Below are 24,414 nucleotides of genomic sequence, written 5' to 3'. Positions count from 1 at the left end.
CACAGATCTGAAATTGTCTTTTTTTCTCTCGTCTATTACATTTGGAGCCTCTCTAGCAATCAGTGTTATTGCTTCCCTTTGTCTCTGAAAGTCTGTTGAATGCCCACTGTGAAATACTGTCTTTGTCAAATGCGTATGCTCATTTCTACACAAACATGTTCATCTGCTCATATGTGTATACTAGTCCAATGACTAATGAGGCCCTCATAAGCTTATCCAAGTTGTCTGAGATTTAGAGATTACTTTAGAGGGTATATGTAAGCTTGGGTATGATTTGCAGACTTCCTTTGTCCATTATAGACATGGGGACTAGCCCTGATTTCCTATCTACTGGCCCAGGTTACACTGAATAGGGTTAGGGAAGAACTATGCTTCACATAGATGGAAAGCCTGTTCCAGTGGAGGGGAATTCTCTAAGACACATACCTGTCCCTCCAATATGCCCTACTTATGTCGTACACAAGGTTGAGTCCATTGATCAAGTAGTTCTGATGCTATTGCTTTTGCAGATGTGCAAAAGGTCCATCAGATCAAGATCCAAGAAAGCCTAGTATACCAGGCATAGAGTGTCTCTCAACAGTCTTTAGGAAACCCAATATAGAGATAGGGCTTTGAGACGATCTTCGTACGACATGTTGTTTACACCCTGTATTCTTTTTGTGAGGAACCGCTGTGGACATTGCAGTTGCAGCATGTGCCTAGTCAGGCACATACCAAAGGGGGTATTGCATTCAGTGATGGGTCTGATGAGGGCCAAATATAAAGGAACAATGACCTCTTTGAACCCAGATGCCATGTTATTGTTAATACATTGAGGAACATCAAATTATTTCCTTACTATCTTAGAGACATGTTGGTCAAAAGCCAGGTTACTATCAACATATGTCCTCATATCCCTAACTAGTCGGTCCACTCGTAGGGGTGTGTTATCAATTATTTAGTTTCCTACAGTGGCCAACTTCCCATAGGGTACTAGTATGCATTTCTTGGCAGTGAGTTTTAAGTTGTTGCTTTGGCACCAGTCATTTGTCTGTGTTAGTCCTTCCTGTAAGATGTTATTATCTTGCTGGATTCTTTGACTGCTCCTAGTTTGCAGTTATCTGCATACTTGGCCAGAGAGGCCTTTGACATTCTCTTTGACTTCCTAGAAGTAAATGCCAAAAAGGAGCTGGCCCAGCACAGAAGACTGAGGGAACTGGACTAATGAGTGGCCTTTTCCAGAGATGGTCTCCCCTATCCTAACTTCCTGGGTCCTATCTGAAAGCCAGCTGGCTATCCAGCACGTAACAAAGGGGTTAATGCCTAATTATTTGAATTTGTTTACAATGCCTAAGTGGGGTATCATATTAAATGTCTTAGCCAGGTCAAGATAGATAGCATGCACTACTTTGTCCTCATCCATTGCTATGGGGACATTTTTATAGAAGTCTACCAGGCTGAATAGGCATGATCAACATTTGACAAAGACAAACTGAAAATTTCCTATGTCATCATCAATCATATTAATGATAATTCTTTCCATGGCTTTGTGTATGAGACTAGTCAGATATATGGGTCTGTATTTCCCAGAGTTCATTGATGGATGACCATGTGCAGTAGAAAAATTGCTTCAGTCCTCCATTCATGTGGCACAGAGCCTGTCTGTAGGCAATGGTTAAATAGTGACTCCAGAGGTACAGATAGGTTATGCTTTAGGCTATTTAGTAGGTAACCCAGGAAATTATTGGGCCTATCAGTGTGGTGTTCTTAGCCTTAGATAGTGCATTTAGGATGTGCTCTCTTGTGATAGTTGGGAAGGGGTTATGTTTGGCTCTCAGGGAGCTTAAGTGGATCTTTACCCTGAAAGCACATTTACATCCAGGCATTAACCAATATGTCTCAGTTAAACCAGTTCTCAATATGAGGAAGTAAGCATAAGTTTATTGGTTACCTTGTCTGATACATTATTTAGTGCATCTTGGTTCTGCACTTATACTCTCTGAGATTGTTTAGTGCTTTCCCATGGGTTCACCTTTTCCTGGTGATGCCGCATGTATCATGCACTTTCCATTTTTTCTTACACTGAGTTTTAGGTCTGTCCGTAATTTTACCTACCTATCTGTTAGTTATGTTTAATGTGATGTTGCTAAGGCCCCCTTGAGGCATGATTGAACTATGGTTTGACTCCCTATAACTGTTCATCATGTTCCAATTTTATTAATTAGCATATTCTATGTTATAGTGGCTTTAGGTAAGTTTAGGAGTGCCACATTACACTACACCTGTTTATTAACCAGTTGCGTGCACTTCTAAGTCCTCCATATTGTGTCCATAACATTTATGATTTTTCATTTCCCAGTTCATGTCATTACATACTGCTGCTTGGCTTATATAAGTCTTCTGGTATTTTGTATAACTGGACAATATTATGTGTGCAGTTAACTTGCAGTTGGTTTTACGTCTTGTATACATATCCATTTTGTATATTCCTTTATATATATTTTTCTTGTAATCATTGTGTCTCTCTTTGTTGCCTTTTTTTTTATTATGGTAGATTTGCATTATATTCACACCATATTTCAGTCGCTATATTTATATGCTATGGTGAGATCCCCGTTGGGTGTCTACATCTTATTGGGGCGGCTTACGCTGCCACTTTTATGTGCACCATCTTTATAGTGGCAAATAGTGTTTTGCATTCCGCCAGATCCTCTGATGCTTTATTATATATTTTCATATACTTGTATCAATACTCAGTATTTGATTTTTCAGTTGGTTCTGGTTGTTGGTTTTCCTGGTTTTACGTAAAGCCGTTGATCAGATGGTTATGATGAAGGTGTGTCCTTCTTTGTTTAGTCCGACAGTTGCTGTTGGTTATAGGATGTTTTTTACTGTCGGACCAGTTTTCGTTGTTTTGACTGTCGTCATATGGCTTTCCGTGCATACAGGATGCTACAACGGTTTTATTTCTATTTTCATTGTTGCCGTTACTGGTGAGTTTTATTACTTACCTTTTGTGTAAGTCAACTATGTTATATAGGTCTAGGATTTTGTGCATTAGTAGGTTCTATAGATGTTTTTCATTGAGAAGGCGATATTAAGCTGATTTTATTAACCGGCATGTTCTGCACTATTCATTAATGACACTACACTGCCGTTTCTTGACAATATTTATTACATGGATATTTCTGCTAGGCAGAGTTTGATAATACCATTTGCCCTTACTGATACAACAATATGATCATCTGGTGTTTTTGATGCATTAGCTCTGATTATTTGCTCTATGATAAGGGGCTCACGATGAACTCTGTTGAGCGATTCTACCTCTAGGGATATTGTCTATTTTATTTTTTATTAAAGTATTTTATTAATGTATTCGTGGTTCTTTTGCTCATATTTTGTGAACTTTTGAAATATGGACCATATTATGTATTTGATCACTGACACTTGCTGCTTTGTTTTATAAGCAACTCTGAGTTTTCAGCAGGCTTGCACTGTCAGCTTAGGCCAGAAGTTGCTGTTTTTGGTGTGACAGCATAATTGTTTTAAACCGCTTTGGCATTTTATGTTAACTGTTTTATTCATGCTCTTTCATATGTTTTTATTCTCTTTTTGTCTATGTTTAACATCTTTGAATTTGTTAATGATACCCCTTTAAACTAGCTTAGCTTGAATGCTATAATTATTCAATTAGTGTTCTGATTAGCCAGTTTTGAGCACCAAGAGCTTTTGTATAAAAGGCTGCTCAATTTCATGTTTTATTACACCTGAAGAAGCATAGTGTTACTATGCGAAAGCGCTTGTGTGTTCCAGTTCTTCATTAAAGAAGTTTTCTACATTGTGGATTCCTCTGTGTGGTGTATCCAGTGGATTTGGTGTGTTCCTGTATTCTTTTTGTGAGGAACCGCTGTGGACATTGCAGTTGCAGCATGTGCCTAGTCAGGCACATACCAAAGGGGGTATTGCATTCAGTGATGGGTCTGATGAGGGCCAAATATAAAGGAACAATGACCTCTTTGAACCCAGATGCCATGTTATTGTTAATACATTGAGGAACATCAAATTATTTCCTTACTATCTTAGAGACATGTTGGTCAAAAGCCAGGTTACTATCAACATATGTCCTCATATCCCTAACTAGTCGGTCCACTCGTAGGGGTGTGTTATCAATTATTTAGTTTCCTACAGTGGCCAACTTCCCATAGGGTACTAGTATGCATTTCTTGGCAGTGAGTTTTAAGTTGTTGCTTTGGCACCAGTCATTTGTCTGTGTTAGTCCTTCCTGTAAGATGTTATTATCTTGCTGGATTCTTTGACTGCTCCTAGTTTGCAGTTATCTGCATACTTGGCCAGAGAGGCCTTTGACATTCTCTTTGACTTCCTAGAAGTAAATGCCAAAAAGGAGCTGGCCCAGCACAGAAGACTGAGGGAACTGGACTAATGAGTGGCCTTTTCCAGAGATGGTCTCCCCTATCCTAACTTCCTGGGTCCTGTCTGAAAGCCAGCTGGCTATCCAGCACATAACAAAGGGGTTAATGCCTAATTATTTGAATTTGTTTACAATGCCTAAGTGGGGTATCATATTAAATGTCTTAGCCAGGTCAAGATAGATAGCATGCACTACTTTGTCCTCATCCATTGCTATGGGGACATTTTTATAGAAGTCTACCAGGCTGAATAGGCATGATCAACATTTGACAAAGACAAACTGAAAATTTCCTATGTCATCATCAATCATATTAATGATAATTCTTTCCATGGCTTTGTGTATGAGACTAGTCAGATATATGGGTCTGTATTTCCCAGAGTTCATTGATGGATGACCATGTGCAGTAGAAAAATTGCTTCAGTCCTCCATTCATGTGGCACAGAGCCTGTCTGTAGGCAATGGTTAAATAGTGACTCCAGAGGTACAGATAGGTTATGCTTTAGGCTATTTAGTAGGTAACCCAGGAAATTATTGGGCCTATCAGTGTGGTGTTCTTAGCCTTAGATAGTGCATTTAGGATGTGCTCTCTTGTGATAGTTGGGAAGGGGTTATGTTTAATGGTATTACTTGGGAGTGGCTGGGGGGACAGGGGGGGTAAAATTGGAGCTGAATTTGTTAGCTAGCAAATTTACTATGTTTTCTGGCTCAATTAAAGTGGCTGCATTAGCAATCAGTTCTGCACACTGTCATGTAGAGCTGTTGAGATTTGAACATAACTAAAGAAAGCTTTGTGATTGTCCCTGGCCTGGGATACTATCTTTACCTCAAAATTTGCTTTAGTAGACAAGATGGGTTGCCAACTGGCTCACTGACAGAACCCACACTGTAAAAGTTGCAGACTCCAAATCTGACCTCAACGCAGTGACAAGTGGAGTAACACAGGGTTCCTTCCTGGGACCTCTCCTGTTTGCTATCTACTTCTCTGAAGTACAGGCCAACACAGAAGGCGTCTGGCTAATGAACTTCGCAGATGAATGCAAACTAGGAGCCATAGTCAAGTCCCCAAATGATGTGGACATCCTACAGAAGGGCCTCACTGAGACACATGCCTGGTGTCAGAGCAATGGCCTCAAGCTCAGTGCCAAAAAGTGCAGTGTCATCCCCTTTGGTAAAAACTCTGTACCCATGAACTACCACATAGGCAGCAGTCTACTTAACACCGAATGTGTGATAAGAGACCTTGGGACCCAGGTGGACAGTAGTCTCTCCTTTGATAGTCACATCGCCACAGTAGTCAGGAAGCCCTTCTATGTGGCACACCTCATCATAAAAGGGTTCTCATCCAGGAAAAAAGAGGTCATTGTTCCCCTCTACTCGTCACTCATTAGACCCATTATAGAGTACAACGCCCCTTTTGGAATGTACCTCACAAGACATCTGCAGCAGCTGGAAAGGCCACAGGAGTACCTCACAAAGAGGATTACTGGCCTCAAACAAATGCCCTACACTGACTGCCTCAAAAAACTTGAGCTTTACTCCGTAGCATATCGCCTACTCTGAGGTGATCTCTGCCTAACATATAAAGCTATGTCAAACCCAGAGCTGTTGGACATGCTACACCTAAAAAAATCCCAATCCCTCCAAGCTACACGCTCTAGGGACCTAAACCTTGTCACCACAATAAACAGGACACACTGAAGGGATAGATTCCTATCCCAGAGACTTCCTATACTCTGGAACAAGCTACCCATCTATGTCAAGCAAAGTTCTTCATTAGCACTCTTCAAGAAAAATCTTGATGAGTGGATGGAAAATAGGAAATACACTCTGGGGATAACTTCTGTGTCTCTGCTGGACAGTGGCACAGGAAAATAACTTTCTTGGATGGCATAAGCTATGGAACCCTGCTGGCTAGGCTTATGTAGGCCCTTGAGCCGATAGCCTAGTACCTACCTATGAACCTATGTGTCCTCTTAGTTGTTTGTTTAGCTTGATGAGAAAGTTTTTTTTCCTACTGTGCATCAATTCCTAATTTTAGCTATGACTTTTTTTTTCTTTTTGTAGTACAATCTGTTTATGTTTTAATTCCACCAGGGTGGTTTATTTTTCGAGTTTTTTTTCCTGTAACATTGTTATTTGCAGCACACACTTCTTAATATAACTCTAAATATAATCCAATACTTTTGATATTTGTACCTGTAAAGTCATTTACATTCCTTGTTAATATTGACAGAGTAGTCAATATGATAAAAAGCTATAACTCCCACCTGTTCTATGTGACAGTACTTTTGGAATATGTATTTCCAATCTTTAGTTTACATGCATACACTGCTTGGCAGGATGATCTCTTATATATTTGCTTCTCCTAATCGTCATTCAAACCCAAGTCACATTTTCAAGACCTTCTGCTTCAGTAAAACACACAAAAAATATAGAGAGTTTTTCAGAAACCTCATTCCCTCTTAACATACATCAAACACATAAAATTATGTATATAGTCCAAAAATAATGTTTACCCCCTAAAGATAGGAGCAGTTTTCCCAAATCAACTGATGCACCCAAAGGCATTAATTATTCTAGAGTTAAGATTACCCATACTAAAGTACTTGTTACAGCCTGTGTTCCTACTTACTCTGATTGCTGTTTTTTTATCTCAGTTCTCTACCCAGATCTGAAAAACAGCATGTATGTTTTCAGCAGACATTCACTTTTAGCCCTAAGAATATGTGCACTGACTACCTTTAAATAAACAAACTAAATTGTGCATTGCTATATAAAATGCATTCAAGTACAGGCTGCTGCAGAGGTAACTACTTGCTGAACATACTTCCCTTTTCACAGTTTAAAATGTCATGTATTTTTCACTGAACTGATTGTCAATTTACTTTCAATTGTTAATTACAATATACCTTGTACATTTCATTCACTGTACACTTTTCAGACCTCTTCTGATTACTTGCTTGCAACCAAAGACTGCTCATCTTCAAATAAAAGTAGATGGTAAAGGGAAAAACTGTTAATGAAAAAAAACAGCTAATAACTTTGTATATTCAAGGCAGAACTACCATTTCCATGCCTTTCATCATTTTGTCTAAATTTTCAAACCTTAATTTGCTTAAATTAAGGATATTAATGTAAACATCCACCTCCATAACAAAATAACGTAAAACAAGGCAAATTATCTTTTACTTTTTCATATAATATGACCAATTCATTTTTACATCCCCCAACTTCGGCAGCCAACGATCATATTATATTAACTTGTGTATTTTCAGCCTTTCTGTAGTCTCCCATTTATTCACTAATTTCACATTGTTGCTGGTCTTCCTGATCATCTCAATCCCCTAATGCCAGCATCTGGTTCAAGTTCAATACTCCTTATTCTTCTAGTCAGCTTTTGGAAATTTTTTTCTGTCACTCAAGTATTTTCTTTTAGAACAATGGAAAATGTTTTGTTGGCAAAGTCTCTCTATAGCCTTTGTTACTATCAGCAGAGCATCCTTCAGCTTGCTCACTCTTTGATGGCTAAATTGTGTTTCATCCTTAATCTGTCCTGCATGCAAAAATGTGTTTGAGCCTCCATGAAAAAAAAATATTCTGAAATCAGATGGGTATAGCAACTTAAATTCTATGCCTGCCTCTTGATATTTCATGATTGCTGGAATAAACTTGCTTCTCTTCTGCCTGGTGTATAGTGAATAATCATTTTCCATAAACACTCTGCTGTCCACAGTCTTTAACACTTTTCTGTTAGGTGACAATTTTCTCAGAAGAAGTTCTTTCTTTTGAGTGCATTTTTACCAATGCAGGTCTTGGCTGTTTTCTTATGCCATCTCAGCTTTCTGCTGTGGGATACCACTCTAGTTGCTTACACTTGTGCCTTCATAAAATCAGTACAGTCTGTTCCTTTCAGTTTCTTCAGTGCAACAGAAAGTCTCATTTTTTTATCTGTAGTCTATATCTTCTAACTCTACTATTTTTTTTTATTGAGAAGACTCATTGTCAGATGGCCTTTTCACTTCACACACTGATTTTTGCAGTTTTATCAGTTCATCTGAATAGCTATTTAAAGATTCTATTTTTCCAGCCTTTTGTTTGACTTCATATATTCCATCAGTGTTTTACTTATTTTAAACACCTGGAGTGCATCTGAAGTATGTCTCCTATAAATCACTGGAAGCTATCTCCTGTACCAAAGTTGAAACTTGAACTGCTTTCTGCTGAACAGCTGCAAGAGTCTTCCCAGCTATATTTATTATTTTACATTTGTTGACCGGGATAGTTCTACTGAATATATGTCCATTTTCAGCGGAGGCCCAGGGAGAAAACTCCACATACCAAAAAAGAGACAGTACATACATCACTGAGTGATAAACTCAGGCAGACATATTTAGAAAAATGTAGACCAAGAATACAGGCCGATATCAATATACACAATGTGCAGACATTACATCTGATTGGCAAAGATGTATCAGAAAATGTGAACATAGAATACAATCAGATCTCATAATTCACAATGCTTAGACATTCAAATGCTATGAGACATAGATACTTGGCTAAACAGCAGGTTGGGTAGCAAGACATGTATTAGTGAAGTTGTTAGTCAGGTTTAGAACAAGAGCACAGCCGATTTGAGGTATTTTTGAGTTCTCTTTTAAATAGGGGTAGTGAGGTTTCCTTGGTAATGGTAGTAGGGAGTAGATTCCAGATTTTACCAGTTGAATTGGCAAATATAGCATCGCTTGCAGAGTTGTTGGATTTTTGGGTATCATTAGTTTATCAGCTGAGCGTAATGGCCTGGGGACACTACGAGGGGTGAGAATATTTTTGAGGGCATGGGTGTCATCAGGTTGATGGAGTATATTATGCGCTACTATAAGCTGGTTGAACTGTAGAAAGGTAGGATACTCTAGACATCCCAGTGCTTTGAGGTTTTGGCAATGATGGGTCCTACCAGCCATGCCAGTAGTGAATCTGGCTATATGATTGTAACATCCTAATAATGTGTTTTGGATAGGTTGGTGAGTACAGGGGAGGCATACATAAGGGAGAGAGTTTTTTTCTTCTCCTTTTCTGATTTTCTCTTACTTCCTCCTCATTTCTTCTTTGCTAGCATCCAGGTATTGTAATTACTAGCCAATGAGTGAATTTTACCCAAACTGATGGCTTTTGCTGGCTTTTCCACAGATTTTTAGATTTTACATTGGGTGAATACTAATCAGTCTGTTGATCAATGTGCAGCCATCTTGGAACTTGATTTTAAAAGAATTTTCAACATGTTATGAGGAAACTGGGTCATCGATGTACAAAATGACTTGTAGAACATGATTATTCTAAAGTTATGCTAAAGAATCTATTATGATTTGTGGATGCAATAAGGAGTGTGAGAAAAGAAAATTGACATTTAAACTTTCCTCCTTTGCTATCTTGATTTATTTACATTAAAAAAAAAAATACACTTCCTAAATAGCAAAACTACATTTAGCAAATGTGAAAAAAATGAGCCATTTTTTTCACTCCCTGTTTCATGGCAGCTTAATATTATGTCATAAAGTAGCAGACTTTATTATTTTTTTACCAGGCCATATCTGAACATTGATACCCTGTTTGAGAACAGAGGTTAGTGATGTACATCTTGCCTATTATCTAAGTGCCCTTATTACATCCTTGAAGCTGACCCCAGAAAGAGAATTGTCATAATAGACACACTATGTTTTTCTAGCAGTTATGCCTATAAAATCAAGAAATGAGTTGAATGTTATTCCTACACTAGTATGGTAGGAAGAATTACATAAATGTATTCCATATATTAAATATGCAAGATGAAAGCTAGATCTAGTGGTAGAGACAAACAACATGGACAGTATCTGTGTATTGTTATAGAGGAGTGAGCATGGGGGGACTTTTAGGTATACGTTTTCTCAACAAAGACTGATTTAGTTCATTGTACCTAGGCATAATATGTACTTATTTTGGTTAGTGGTACCACCAAAGGAAGGGAGCTGCAGTAACAAACTGAATGGGATGGTATGGGGTTACATCACAACAGTCAGCTTTGGCCATGGTTACAGTTGTACATAAGTGGTGAAACCCTACTGGACATCCTAAACAGTCTTGCATCAGTAATCTCCCATCACAGCACATGCCAGAGCTAGTCTGAGAAAGAGAAAACAACTGTGAAATGGCTGATAACTCCTAATACTGTGCAGTAAGTCTAAGGTAGTTATATCACTGAATAAATAAATAAAGATGCAGTTCAGATGAACTGAAAGAAAACTTTATTGAGCCACTAAACTGAAAGATAATCAATTTCATCTACTAAATGTATATGTCTTCAGATCACTATTAATGTAATAATAATAGCAACATGGTTTAACTGTATTTCTTAACTCAGATGTCCCACCTCTAAGCTTACCTAGAATGTTAGCTACTGACATCTGTACAACTTTCTCCTGGAATGAAGTTGGTCATCCTTTTCCTCATCTGTGATTGTAGTCACTCTCTCTCTCTCTCCAAGTCAGCATATCTAGTCATCAGCCAATCCTTTAATAGGTCTGTGCAACCTCCATCATTTATAGCAGAGTGTTTTTATGTACTTAAATGAGGTCACAATTTTGAGTGGTATAATTTTGCAGGCTAATGTGCAAATCTACTGCACCTCAAAGGATCATACATTTCTTGCAAGATAAAGTACTGATGGAGTTTTTTATAATAAAGGCTGTAGGAGATCTCCCCTATGTATAAGTGTGGGTTCACTTCCATATAAGCTACTTTTTAAAGTGTTTTTATACCAATGAAACATGGTCTCTTGTATGTAGTGGCATTGTTGTTTGAGTCTGAATAATGTGGCTCTTCAGGAGGGTGTCAGAATTACACCTGTTTTACTGGATGCCATCATACATGTGCATATCACTGTTTGTTTTTGTGTGTCTGCCATGCATGGGAGAAAAATATAAACATTATAAGGATTCTTGTTATTGTTTCCAGTGTGGTTAGCACCAGTCTTAAACCCATTTTGTTCTGTGTAAATCAGTGGGTAAGGGGTGTCAGATCCCATTACAAATATGCAAGACAACTAAAAAACAGTTGACTACCATTATTAACATTATTAGTCTCTCATTTTTGTAGTTGTTTGCATGTGTTTCTTTTTAGTGCATCAAACAGTGGCCACTCCTAATTTCTGTGGTAAGTTTATCTACCCTGCGATTTAGAAACATACTCTAATGGCAGTGTGCCGAATGCTGTTTTGGCACAGCATGTCAGAGCTCATTATTGATGAACAATATGAAAATGCAGCACTCAAACAGCCACTAATTAACAGTCCTACCAATAGTCAAAGCAGGGCAGGTGTAGGTTGAGAAATGGTTGCAGAAGCAGCTGTGTGCTACAGTCGGCACAAATGGAAAATGCACTTAATGTATTCGCCTTAGCTCATTCACATGCACACACAAGCAGCAAGATAAGCAGCAATTTGCTTCAAGCATATTTTTTGACCAGATGAAGGTTGATAGGTAAGTACTAGGCTAGCTGCCCATGTGGGCCATTTTAAGCCTAGCAAATTTCCCTTTTTGTGCTTGAATTAACCTTTCCCATAAATTATAGATTGGCCTTACCCATCCTTTGGTCCTTTCCCATTCAATTATAGATTGGCCTTACCCATTCTTTGGTCGATAGTTATATATCACTCCTAAAGAAAACAATCGGGATCATACCATAGAAAATTTGAGGGTCCCCATGCATGGTATAAATCATTTAGAAGCTGCCTCTGTCCATTAGTAGTACAGGGAGCAGTCGTGAGGTAAATTTTCTGTTTCCCATCCATAGATCCAAGTTGCAGTTGAATATGGACAGGGATTAACTTTGTTTTATGTGGATGGGGAGTCTGTTCCAGCGCAGTGGTATCCTCTGTGGACTATAACTATTCTTCCAAACTGTTATGTTGATGTTGCAGAAAAGGTTTAGCTCAAGGGGTGGAAATCAAGTACAGAACAGTATGAAATTTTGGAAAGCAAGTAAATGTAAGTACAAAAGGAAAATACATAAGGAATGGGAAGGATGGGGGTGGGAAAGAATGTTTTTTGTGGGACAGGTACCCACTTTTTCTTTTCAAAAAAGGAAAAGTGGGGAAGGATGTAAGGACCAGTGATGTTATGGTAAGAGAGTGATGAGAGGTAACAGGGATAAAAGCACAATCACATAAAACAGATATGAAGAGATGCTAACTCACTGACTCACACTGTGTGTGTCATCCCCAGTGGGAGGTCAGATACCACCTTGTGCTTCCACACCACTGTATCTTGGCTCTGATGATGTTGCTACTGGCGGGCAGAGACATGACTCTGCAAGTCACAAGAGGAGTCTTTCCAAGTAGCTGCCCTACTAGATCTGCCAGTTGCCCATGAGTGTCATAAGACTCACTCCTGGCATAGCCACTGATAGCAATCCAGTTAGCCATAAGCAAAAACTTAATGTAGCAAATCCAGAAGAAAGTCTTTCAACCTCCCCCTGCCAAAGAACTTAGAGTACTGGTTAGAATTCTAATCTTTTGTAAAATTGTCTTCCAAGTTTCACCTCATAGATACCCTCTGAGTGATGACAAGAAACAACTATATAAATGATAAACCTGATAAACATTAGTGGGTGCATGTAACACAAAAGCTGGACGTAGACATTGAGAAAAGCTGCCATATATAATAGGTGTGAATAATAATTTCTTGTCATAATGGCTACACTATTCATATTATTTTGGAATGTTAATGGCCTCACAGATATAGACAAAAAGACAAGAGTATTGAATTATATTAGGAAGTTCATAGTGAAAATAACAATGCTACAGGAGACACATTTGGAAAGAACTGGGCATGAGAATTTGATAAATAAAGGATTTCAGGAGGGATAGTCAACAGAGTATTGGGGACAAAGTAAAAGGGGAGTACTTATACTAATTGTTAGAGGAAATCCAATAGTGATAGAAGAGGGAAACATATAATAATGTTTGGTTTGTGGTACTAAGGGGCTACTGACAAAGGAGGAGGATTACACTGACATGTATTGACATTCCACCTAAAACTGCTGTTATGGATCTTAAGAAAATTTGGGGGAAAATAATCATCTTTTCAGTATGAAATATTACTTATAAGTGGGGACTGGAACTTGATTTGTAACAGTGAGGATGTATCTGGGGGACGTAGAAGGGAAAATATAACAAAAGAATGTAGCTTTCTGAAAAAAAATGATGAAAATAGTTGAAATAGAAGACTTTAGTTCAGTAGTAGGAACTCGGAGAGAGAATTTACATATTACTCTGCATGGCACAATAACTGGGGTAGACTGGACAGAAATGATATTCCACAGGAACATGTGCATTTAACTGAAAGCTTTGCCACACATCCAATAACTATTTCAGATCATGTGCCAATAATTACCAAGATAAAAATGCAGGGTAATGAAGCACAAATGAGTAACCGGCACTTCCCCACCTATCTGTTAAAGACAGGAATTTAAGGAAGGGGCAGTGGAAATTATTTGAGAGTTATTTGGGAAGATAGAAATTCTTCAGAAGGTATAACTAGTGAGTGCATAAAATGAAAGTGGAGTTGGAAAAAATATGGTAGAAATAAAAGAAAAATAGGTACGGTCAAGAAGTAATAGAAATTATTTAGGGAACTGACAAAGGTTAAAGTTATACAGGTTGAGGGGAATCTCACAGAACAAGAAGAGGTACAACCGCAGAGTGCAAAAGAGAAAATAAGGAGTATCTGGATAATATGCATGAGTTTAGAAAGATTGATGTGAAGCAACTATTTTTGATAACTCTAGAGCACAACATTTAGAACAATGACTTAGGCAACAGAAAGTAGAAATGATTGTTGCCACACTTAGGGAGCCTATAACAAGAAAAATAACTAGAGAACCTACAGAGGTCTTAGAAATATTTTGGAAATTTTATGAAAATGTGTATAAAACAGAGAAATGTGGAAATCAAAAAAGAGCACAACTGGATATATTGATGGAAGACTTAAGTATGCCAAGGTTAGAGATAGATGAGGCTCAGCAATTAACAGTTAAGATAGGAGGGAATGAGATAAAAATGGGGATGTATAATCAGTCTGCAGGAAAATCACCAGGTATTCCTGTGGAAGTTTTAAAGCTAGGAGGGAAGAAAGTGATAAAGATGTAGAAGGTTTAGTTTAACTCTGTTTTAAAAGGAGAGGAAACCAACATCCTGGAAGAAAGCTGTGGTGGCTGTAATACCTACAGATGGTAAAGACCCATCAGAACCAGCTTCATATAGGCCCATTTCAATTTTAAACCATGATTAAAAAGTATTGATTTCTATAATAGCTAAAAAAATAGCAAAGGTATTACCAAAATTGATAGATATAGATATGGATCAATGTGTTTTTTTTTGGAGAGAGGCAAACTTTTGACATTAATAGAGCAATGATGATCCAGAGAGAAGCAGAGTATAAGAAAATACAGCTGTTGTTAGTGGGTCTTGATGCTGAGAAGACAATCAACAGATTAAGCTGGGATTTTAGGAGTAGGGCAGTTTCTTGTTGAGACTCCTAGCACTGAGCAGTAACACCTTTATCTTGTCCCGAGTAGCTTTTGTTATATTGGAATGTTTGTCTGTCTGGCAATGCCTAAAAAAGGCAGTATAGGGTTGGATAATGTTTTGGCCAATATCCAAAAGCCTAGAGGTAACAGGTGAAGACCATCCCTGGCAAAGCAGTGGGGCCTGTCAACCATGTCCTCCCAGGCTGACAAGTATTAGACCCCCTTTGGAATGACACCAGTAGCTAAGTCAATTGTCAAGGTTAGTCATTTTCTGTTGGTATTGTGACATCATCCATGGAGACAGTGAAATGATGCTCAATGGTTGGCTCACACCTGCCTGTGTCACATGTTCTGAGAGCTCAGTCATGTATCTTATAGTCCAAGGAGGTAAATCTCAGATCATTCACATCCACATGGGCTATGACTGAGTCTTAGTGGTACTTAGGGATAAGACACCTGAGTGCTTCCATGATCTAGCGAATCCTGGTCCCTGACAGGCAAATAACTGTGACTTTCTTATCCAGCCTGGTTTAGAGCGAGTAACCCGTGTACCATGTGATTTGTGAATATGGAGCATTTCCAGTAAAGCAGGGTCAGAGATTGCCTTATATGCAAGGCAGAGGTTGCCTCTGAGCAGTCTGTATGAAACAGAATAAAGTGACAGTGATTTCAGATGATCCACATAGGACAGATGCTGAAGATCTTGAATTTTCCTTGTGAGAAACTGTTGTGGTCTCTCCAGTTGCTGCAGGTGCTTGGAAAGGTACATACCAAAAGGGACGTTGTACTCAATTATTGGCCTGATAAGGTAAAAGTACAGGGAGGTTATAACTTCTTTTTTCTGGAGGCAATGCCCTTACTTATGAGATGAGCAATATAGAATGCCCTTCTTACCACTGTGGAGACATAGTGATCAAAGGTAAGGTTGCTGTCAACCTGTGTGCCCAGGTCTTTCACCACTGAGTGCATAATTAGAGTGTTGCTGTTGATGTGGAAGTTAGCAGGAACATTGCTCTTACTGAAAGGGATGATAATATATTTTTTCATTGAGTTTAAGGCCATGACTTTGGCACCAATCATTTGTTTGTAAGACCCTCTAGTAGTATGTTGACATCATTTGGAGATTCTATGACCGCTCCCAGTTTGCAGTCATCAGCAATCTTTGTCAGCCACAGACCTTTAGTTTTTGCTTGTACTTTCGAGAAATAGATTCCAAACAGTAGAGGTCCCAGGACTGATCCCTATGGAACACCACTAGTTACAGGTCTGCTGTTGGAGGTGGATTCTCCTATTTTGACTATACGTGTTCTATCAGTGAGCAACCCATGTAATGATGTAAGGATTGATACCTAATTAGGTGTGTTTATCAATGATGCTTGCATGGGCAATAGTGTCAAAAGCCTTGGCTAAGTCTGGGTAGGCTGTATGCACAGATATCCCCTTATCCAGGGCCTTGGTGACTGTCTTGAAGACGTCCACTAGGTCTAACAGGAATAAGCTCCCTTTGACAAATCCAAACTGCGTAAGGTCAAGTGTTTGGAGATTACCTATATATTGGTTGTATGAGATGGCTTTATTGAGTGAAAGATGGACATACAAACAATCAACCTGCTAAATGGAAACTAGGGATTGATACAGTGAATATAGGTTCACTAACAGAAAAGCAGCTTGAAAGTGAATTAAATGATGGCAAGGAGGAGATTGGACATCCCATGTATCAAAGAGACATGGTGGAAGGGCAGTGCAGCAAAGCCACATGGTTTGGGACCCAGAGTCTACTACGCAGACAGAAGAAGACAGCCTAGAAAACATCTGGGAATTGTGGTGAGGGAGAGTATTCTGAAGACAGAAATGGATGTCATCAGATTTAGTGATAGACTTATGACAATCAGACTCCAATGTAAAGATGGGACAGTATTCATAATGTCTGCCTATGCCCCACAGCAGTTGTGACAGTGAGGAAAAGAGGGATTTCAGGCAGCATTTGCAAGACCTACTAAATAAAGCAGGACAGCATTAGTTGGTGTTGACAAGGCACTCAAACTTGAATGCTCATATCATGGACATAGTGCTCACTAACACACTTAACATGGGAGAGGACTGCAACCCCCTTGTGATTTCTTCCCTGGAAAGTTCAGACTATAAATCAGTCTCATTCAATGTAATTATAAGGCTAAGATACCCCATCAAGCTAAAAAATGCTTAAGAACTTTTCTAAGACAAATTATCTCCTACTAAGTGTGATAGTACAAGAAGTTTCAAAGCTCCCTCAAATGCAGATAACATGGACTCCTATGCACAGGTGTACACCAATGCCCAGTATAACCACATAAGCAGTTGTATAGAATCAGCTGTACCTTCCAGGATTAAAATCAGATCTTGCTGAAAAAACAAGTCACTCTGGTGGACCCCTAGTACAAACAGGCTATACAACAAGAAAAATAAGCTATTGTCCAAGAACAAGATAGAACTGGCTCAGCAAAGGAAGAAATCCCTCTCTAGCTTAAACAAATTAGAGATCTTTTCAAGTCTTCCAAAGCTGATTGTGAAGCAAAAATAGCATCCCTAGCTAAAGATAATCACAAAGTATTCTTTAACTACATCCGAAGTCTAAAAGGGAATACCCAGCTAAGTTCTGAACTGGTTGTGGATGGCACCACTCATACTCATCCAGAGGTAATAGCCAAACTTCTAGCTGGCAGATTTGGAGAAAACTTCATCCCCTGTCCCCACCAGTCATCTCCCAAAGTATACCTGCTGCCATTCCTCAGTCTATTATCTCAAGAGAGCAAGTCATCTTGGTGCTCTGCAAGGCCAAAAAGACAGCATCAATGGTTTATAGGTTCATAGATAAGTACTAGGCTAATTGCCCTTGTAAACTATTTTAAGCCTAGCCAATTACTGCATGTGAGAATCAAACCCTGCACTTTGTGCCTGTAAGTTAAACATCTTAATCATTATCCCAACCTTCCACCCTGAGGGGGGCCAGACAACATCCCAGGTTATCTTTTAAACAACTTAAAACATGACCTAGCAGACCCACTTTGATCCCTGTTTTACCACATCCTGAGAACTGGCTGTGTTCCATCAGAATGGGGGACAGCAACAGTAATCCCTCTGCACAAAGGGGAACCATCAACCAGTCCTGGGAATTATAGGCTCATAAGCTTGACTAGCCTCATCTGCAAGGCCATGGAAAGAATCATTATGAACCTTATTAACAATGACATAAATAATCTCTAAACTCAAGACCCAACACAGTTTGGATTTGTTAAATGTAGATCATGCCTATTAAACATGGTTGGCTTCTTCGAGAAAGTCACTAAGGCCCTGGACAAGGAAAAGATAGTGCATACTGCCTATTGTGACCTAGCCAAGGCATTTGACACAATCCCCCCACTCGGGCATTATACAGAAACTCTCCCAATTGGGATTTAACCCCTACATTACCAGATGGATAGCCAAACTGGCTTACCAACAGGACACATACTGTCTAAGTGGGTGACTTCACCTTTAGCAAAAGACCAGTCACCGGTGGCTGGGCCCTTTACTGTTCAGAATCCATTTCTCAGAAGTCCAGGCAAAAATGGATGGCCTGTGGCTGACCAAGTTCACTGATGATTGCAAATTGGGAGCAATTATTGAGTACCCCAATGATGTTAATGTCCTGTAGACAGGGTTAACGCAGACAAATAATTGGTGCCAAAGCCACAGATTAAAGCTAAATGCATTATTATTCCCTCTGTGAAAGCTGACATTCTTGTTAATTACAGCACCCCCTCAAATGTAGAGCCAGTGGTATGTGATCTGGGTACTCAGGTTGATAGCAATATGAACTTTGACCACCATGTATCCACAGTACTAAATTCTTCTAATGTGGCACATATTATAAGTAAAGGCATTGCATCTATAAGGATTTTATAATTCCATTATAGTTGGCCCTCATCAGACCAATAATTGAGTACAATGCTCCCTTTTGCATGTACCTCACCAGACACCTGCAACAACTGGAGAGACCACAGAGGTTTCTCACCAAGAAATCACAGGATACACAAAACAAGTCATATGTGGGAAGACTGAAAGCCCTGTCACTGTATTCTGTCTCCTACAGGTTGCAAGGGGTGACCTGTGCCTGGCTTACAGGGCAGTCTGTGAGGCAGCGTCGATGGAAATGGTATACATTCGTAAGTCAAACTGCAGGAAGGTCATTCACTCCAGGGATCCTAACCTAGCCTCTGACATGAACAGGTCATACTTGAGAGATAGATACATCTTCCAGAGACTGCTATGTCTCTCAAACAAGCTTCCAAATTATGTGAAAAAGAGCCCCTCCCTGACCCTCTTCAAATGCAACATAGATCAGTGGATGGGTGACCACAAATTCACTCCTGGTGTGGTGCTCATGTCCCTGCTGGACAGAGGAAGTTGGTATTAACTATCATAGATCCTTACCTCTGTGAAGTTGACTCACCTAACCACTGACAATAGGGGCAACTCAGGATAAATATGGCTATGCTTGTAAAGGCTCTAGAGCTGTTAGCCTAGTAATCTCCAATGAACATAATCTAGGAACCATATTCAGACAGCTACAATAGGATATGACTGCCTAGGCCTACACTGGTGGATAACAGGAATAAAATATGGGAGGTCCTTCATGACTTCTGTCTGGCAAATGGCTTAATGATGGCCAATAGATAGTTTATGAAAAGAAACAGTCACAAGATTACATACAAGAGAAGCTAAAATGCAACTTGGGTAGACTTCATCCCAGTAAGGAAAAAGCATTGCTGTAGAATCAGAGATTGCAAAGTTATCCTCAGGGAAACTGTTGGCCCAAAACATGAACCACTGATGGCCATAATCAGCTGCAAGTAGTGGTAAGAGAAAGGTCTAATGTCAAGAGACATTAGGCTAATGACCTGGAAGTTTACTGTAAATACTCAGGGATCTGGCACCTTAGGAAGAAGAGGACATAGGTAGAGTTTTAGATAAATGGCAGCTCCTCAAAACAGTATGTGTAAAGACTAACGAACAGATACGTGGCTGAGCCTGGTATGGAAATAAGGTACATAATGAATGATGGTGGTGGACTGCAGAAGTCCAGGAAAAGGTAGGAAATAGAAGAAAGTGGTCACAAAAGCAAAGTACAAGGCATTAGAGGCACTCTACCAGCTTCTGGAAAGTGACTTAGTAAATGGCACAAAAAACTCTATCTAGTTGCAAAGCAAACACAGAAAGATAAAGCAGATAGTCATCAGACACCATTCATATGGAGTGCAGGCAATAACTGCTCATCAGTCCACAGGACATCAAAGGTAGATGGATGGAGTACTTCCAGTATATTCTGAATGGAAAAAATCCCAAGAAGCTGTACTACCCCAAAGACAACCTACAATCCCACCATAGAAGTAAGAAGAGTAAAGAAAAGGAAGTCAATGAAAGCAGTAGGCAGGTATGAGCAACTGAGCATTATAGTGCCAGTGTACAAGAACAAAGGGGATATTCACAACTGGGGGCTGTATAGATGTATCAAACTCTTGCACACTGCATGACATTCTGGATAGAGGGATTGATAAATGAATATGCAGGGTAGTAGAAAATACAATTTGAAATGAGCAGTTCAGATTTAGATCAGGATGCAGCAGAACAGACTCAAAGTTTGCAGTGAAACAGATAGTGGTGAAGCAGTAGGCTTAGATTTGTTCACCGCAGGTATGAGCAACTGAGCTAGTGCCAGTGTACAAGAACAAAGGGGATATTCACAACTGGGGGCTGTATAGATGTATCAAACTCTTGCACACTGCATGATATTCTGGATAGAGGGATTGATAAATGAATATGCAGGGTAGTAGAAAATACAATTTGAAATGAGCAGTTCAGATTTAGATCAGGATGCAGCAGAACAGACTCAAAGTTTGCAGTGAAACAGATAGTGGTGAAGAAGCTAAAGATGAGGAAGAGTCCAACCGGGCATTCCAAGACTTGGAGAAAGCATATGACAAGGTTCCAGGAAAGCTAATGTCACAGTTCTGAGATGTTTAGAAATCCGAGAAACATTGTTAGATCAGTGCAGGCTGTGTGTAAGGACTCACAGGTATAAACAGAGGGAGTCAGTGTGCATCAGTATTCAGCTCTGAAACCACTGCTGTTCATACTGGTGATAGACTACATTAGCAAACAGGTTGGAAGGGGCAGATCAACAAAGCTGCTGTATGTAGATGATATGGCATTACAGGCAGAAACTGAGTGCAAACAAGACAGGTGTCATGGTAGCAAATGGTTCAAATCAAAAGAATGTGAAAAGTGAGGTTGAAGGGAAAATAGTGAAACAAGTTAACAACTTCAGGTATCTGGGAGCAGTGGTTGAGGAGAAGGGAAGTCTAAATGAAGAGATCATTGCTAAAATCAGAGGGGCTGCAGCCAACTGGGCAGAGATTGTTAGGGTAGCTTGTAACAGAAAAATGCCAAGGAATCTGAAAAATAAAGTGTACAAAACAGTGATGCGACCAGTACTTCTGTATGGCACACAAACCTGGGCAGTGAAGGCAGAGCAGTGGATGAAGCTACAGGACATGGAGATAAAGTGTCTGAGATGTGTGGTAGGATTTCACACTATGGGACAGATGAATAAATAATGATATCAAAATAGAAGCCATATTATCCCCAATTGCAGAAAGGGTAAAAAAGGGCAGACTATGTTAGTTCAGGTAAATACAAGCACAAGATGATTTGGAGAAGATTTGGGAGAGACAGGAAGAAAGCAAGAGAAAGTTAGGATGTCCAGCAAAGAGATGGCTGAATTACGTGAAAGAAGACATGCAATAGCCAAGCCTGTCAAAGAAGGTAGAAGAGTGGCACAGAATTGGGAGTGATGGTGACAGCTGATGCAATACCCAATCCACATATAAAATGGGAAAGGGGGGTTGACAATGAAGAAAGACCCAATAATTTGATATTTTGTTTCTTAAGAAATGCATTGTCTCTACAACAGTTGTATATCGGGACGTAATTTTTCACCAATAAATAAGACACACTGGAGGGATATGTTCCTAACTGAAATTATACCCAGCCTATGGAAGAAATTACCACTGTGGTCACATGATGTATGAGTTTGTATGTCTTAAAGGTTAGTGTTGATGATTAGCTGGATAGATATAAATTACACCAGGGTTATCAAGTACTGTCCTGCTTAATTAAGAAAAGGGGTACTATTAAGTATTCTAAACAATGGCAACAACTTTTATGTGTGTCTACTTAAAGATATATGTGGCAAGGCCTCTTGTGGTCCCTGTGATCACTTACTTCATTTTGTTCTATACATAATCAATAAAATGGCTGTAGTAGGTGAGCACATCTTTATGTGAAGAAATGTAATGGATTGTACTGTATGTGTCTGATAGCACCAAGCTGAACTACATAAGTCTGGCTATCACTAATACATGTATTCATTCATTTGATCACAATCGGACATCTATGGTGTATACAGTCAGTGAAGTGACTGGTAGAGCTATCCATCTATCATCATCCCCTTTTTCCCATTTTGTACATGGGGTCAGCATGTTGCTTCAACAGTGATAATCATCTTGAGCCAAGGTTTACACCGCCTGGTGGCTAGCCCTGCCATGGTAGTTCGTTCGTACCACTCACTCATGCACACACTTACCTATGGCCAATTTAGAGTGTCCAGTTCACCTACTGCATGTCTTTAGAATGGAGGAAACCGGAGTGCCTGGAGGAAACCCACACGACTGCAGGGAGGACATGCAAACTCCAGCCAAGAATTGAACTGGAGAACCTCTTGCTGTGAGGCAACAACACTAACCACTGCACCACCATTGCTGCCCTTGAAAAACATCACATGGCAGGTCAAAGGTACAGAAATGGGTACATCTTTTGCACCCATTTATGCTGACCTGTTTATGGCCTATATTGAGGAGGAACTTATCTATGACTCAAGTCACAATCTTTACATAGAGGAAATGTCATGCACACTTTAGCATACTGGTTTTTATTTATTAAACAGGTATACACCGTGTAGAGCCACCATACAAAGATGAACTATAGAGTATGCTAATGAAAGCATAATCAGCTGAATTATATGCTAATTAATCAATCCAAGATGGTGGAGTCTTTCAGGAAGCTATAAAGTAACTGTGTAGACATGGTGTAGCCTTTTGCCACAGACACAAAAACCTATTGGAATACAACCATCATCACACTTAGATAAAAAAACAGTGTTAGTGGCTGCTGCTCTACTGTATGTGTATGTGCAACAGGCTCAAATCCATGCTGTTAAAGCTGCTCATAGACCTTGCCCAAGGAGAGGAAGGGTGCTCAGACCCCATTTAACATATCATGGACTGCATAATATTGAAACAGTAGAGTGATACAGGGTTTATATGGAAACACTACAGGAAATCTGCAACCTCTGCCGGCCCCACCTGAGACCCAGGGGGAATTGAGGAGAACCTATACCAGTGAAAACTAAGGTATGGGTAGCATTAAGGATATTGGCTACTCTTACATTTCAGAGACCCACGGGGATATACTAGGGGGTGTCACAGGCATCAGCCTCCAGAATGTTGCACCAATGTCTTAATGCTATGCTAAAAACATATTATTTCCATGCACACCAAAGGAGAGAGCAAGAACAATACAGAAACTTCATGCAATACCACATTTCCCTGAAGTTGTGGTGGCCATATACTGCACTCACATAGAAATAAAACCCCACCTAGTGAACAGGGAGGGACATACATCAACATGAAGAGATTCCACTCAATCTACTACCAGGTTGTCTGTAATGCCTGAGGCTTTATTCTCAGTGTGTGTGCAGGCAACCTAGACAGTTACCATGACTCATACATACTGTATGGCACACATTGTATCTTCACACAGGGTTTGCTAGGAGTGATGTTCCACAAGGCCATCTTCTTGGTTATGCATGTTATGCACTGGAACCATGGCTCATGACAACCATCATAAATGCACACACACCCACAACAGTGCCCATGCTCAAACTAGAAGCATCATAGAGAATGTGTTTGGCATGCTGAAGTGGCAGTTCTGCTATCCAGGCACATCAGGGGGCCCTACAGTATGGCCCAGCACCTGTGCAAAAAATGTTCACAGTCTGTGCCATGTTGCACAATATCATTGTGAGAAAACAGCTGCAATAGGGCCAGCAAAGGCCACAACCACACATTTCTGGATCACAGGCAGGACCAGCACCTCCAGCATATACAGACTAGGATTCTGAGGGAGAACCTCCTGCTACAGAGGTATCCAGTAGACATAGGAGTGCACAATATGTTGTTGTCCTGGCTAAGAGGCAAATGATAGCACACACATTCACCACCTTTGACTTAAATGTTAGCACACACACACACAGCAGCTGAGGCAAATAAAAGCACACACACTAACTGGTGAAAGAATACACATAACCT

Source organism: Protopterus annectens, chromosome 16.part0 (genome assembly GCF_019279795.1).
Source record: "Protopterus annectens isolate FY-2018-M chromosome 16.part0, PAN1.0, whole genome shotgun sequence".
NCBI classification, from domain to species: Eukaryota; Metazoa; Chordata; order Ceratodontiformes; family Protopteridae; genus Protopterus; species Protopterus annectens.
This window is presented reverse-complemented; position numbering follows the sequence as displayed.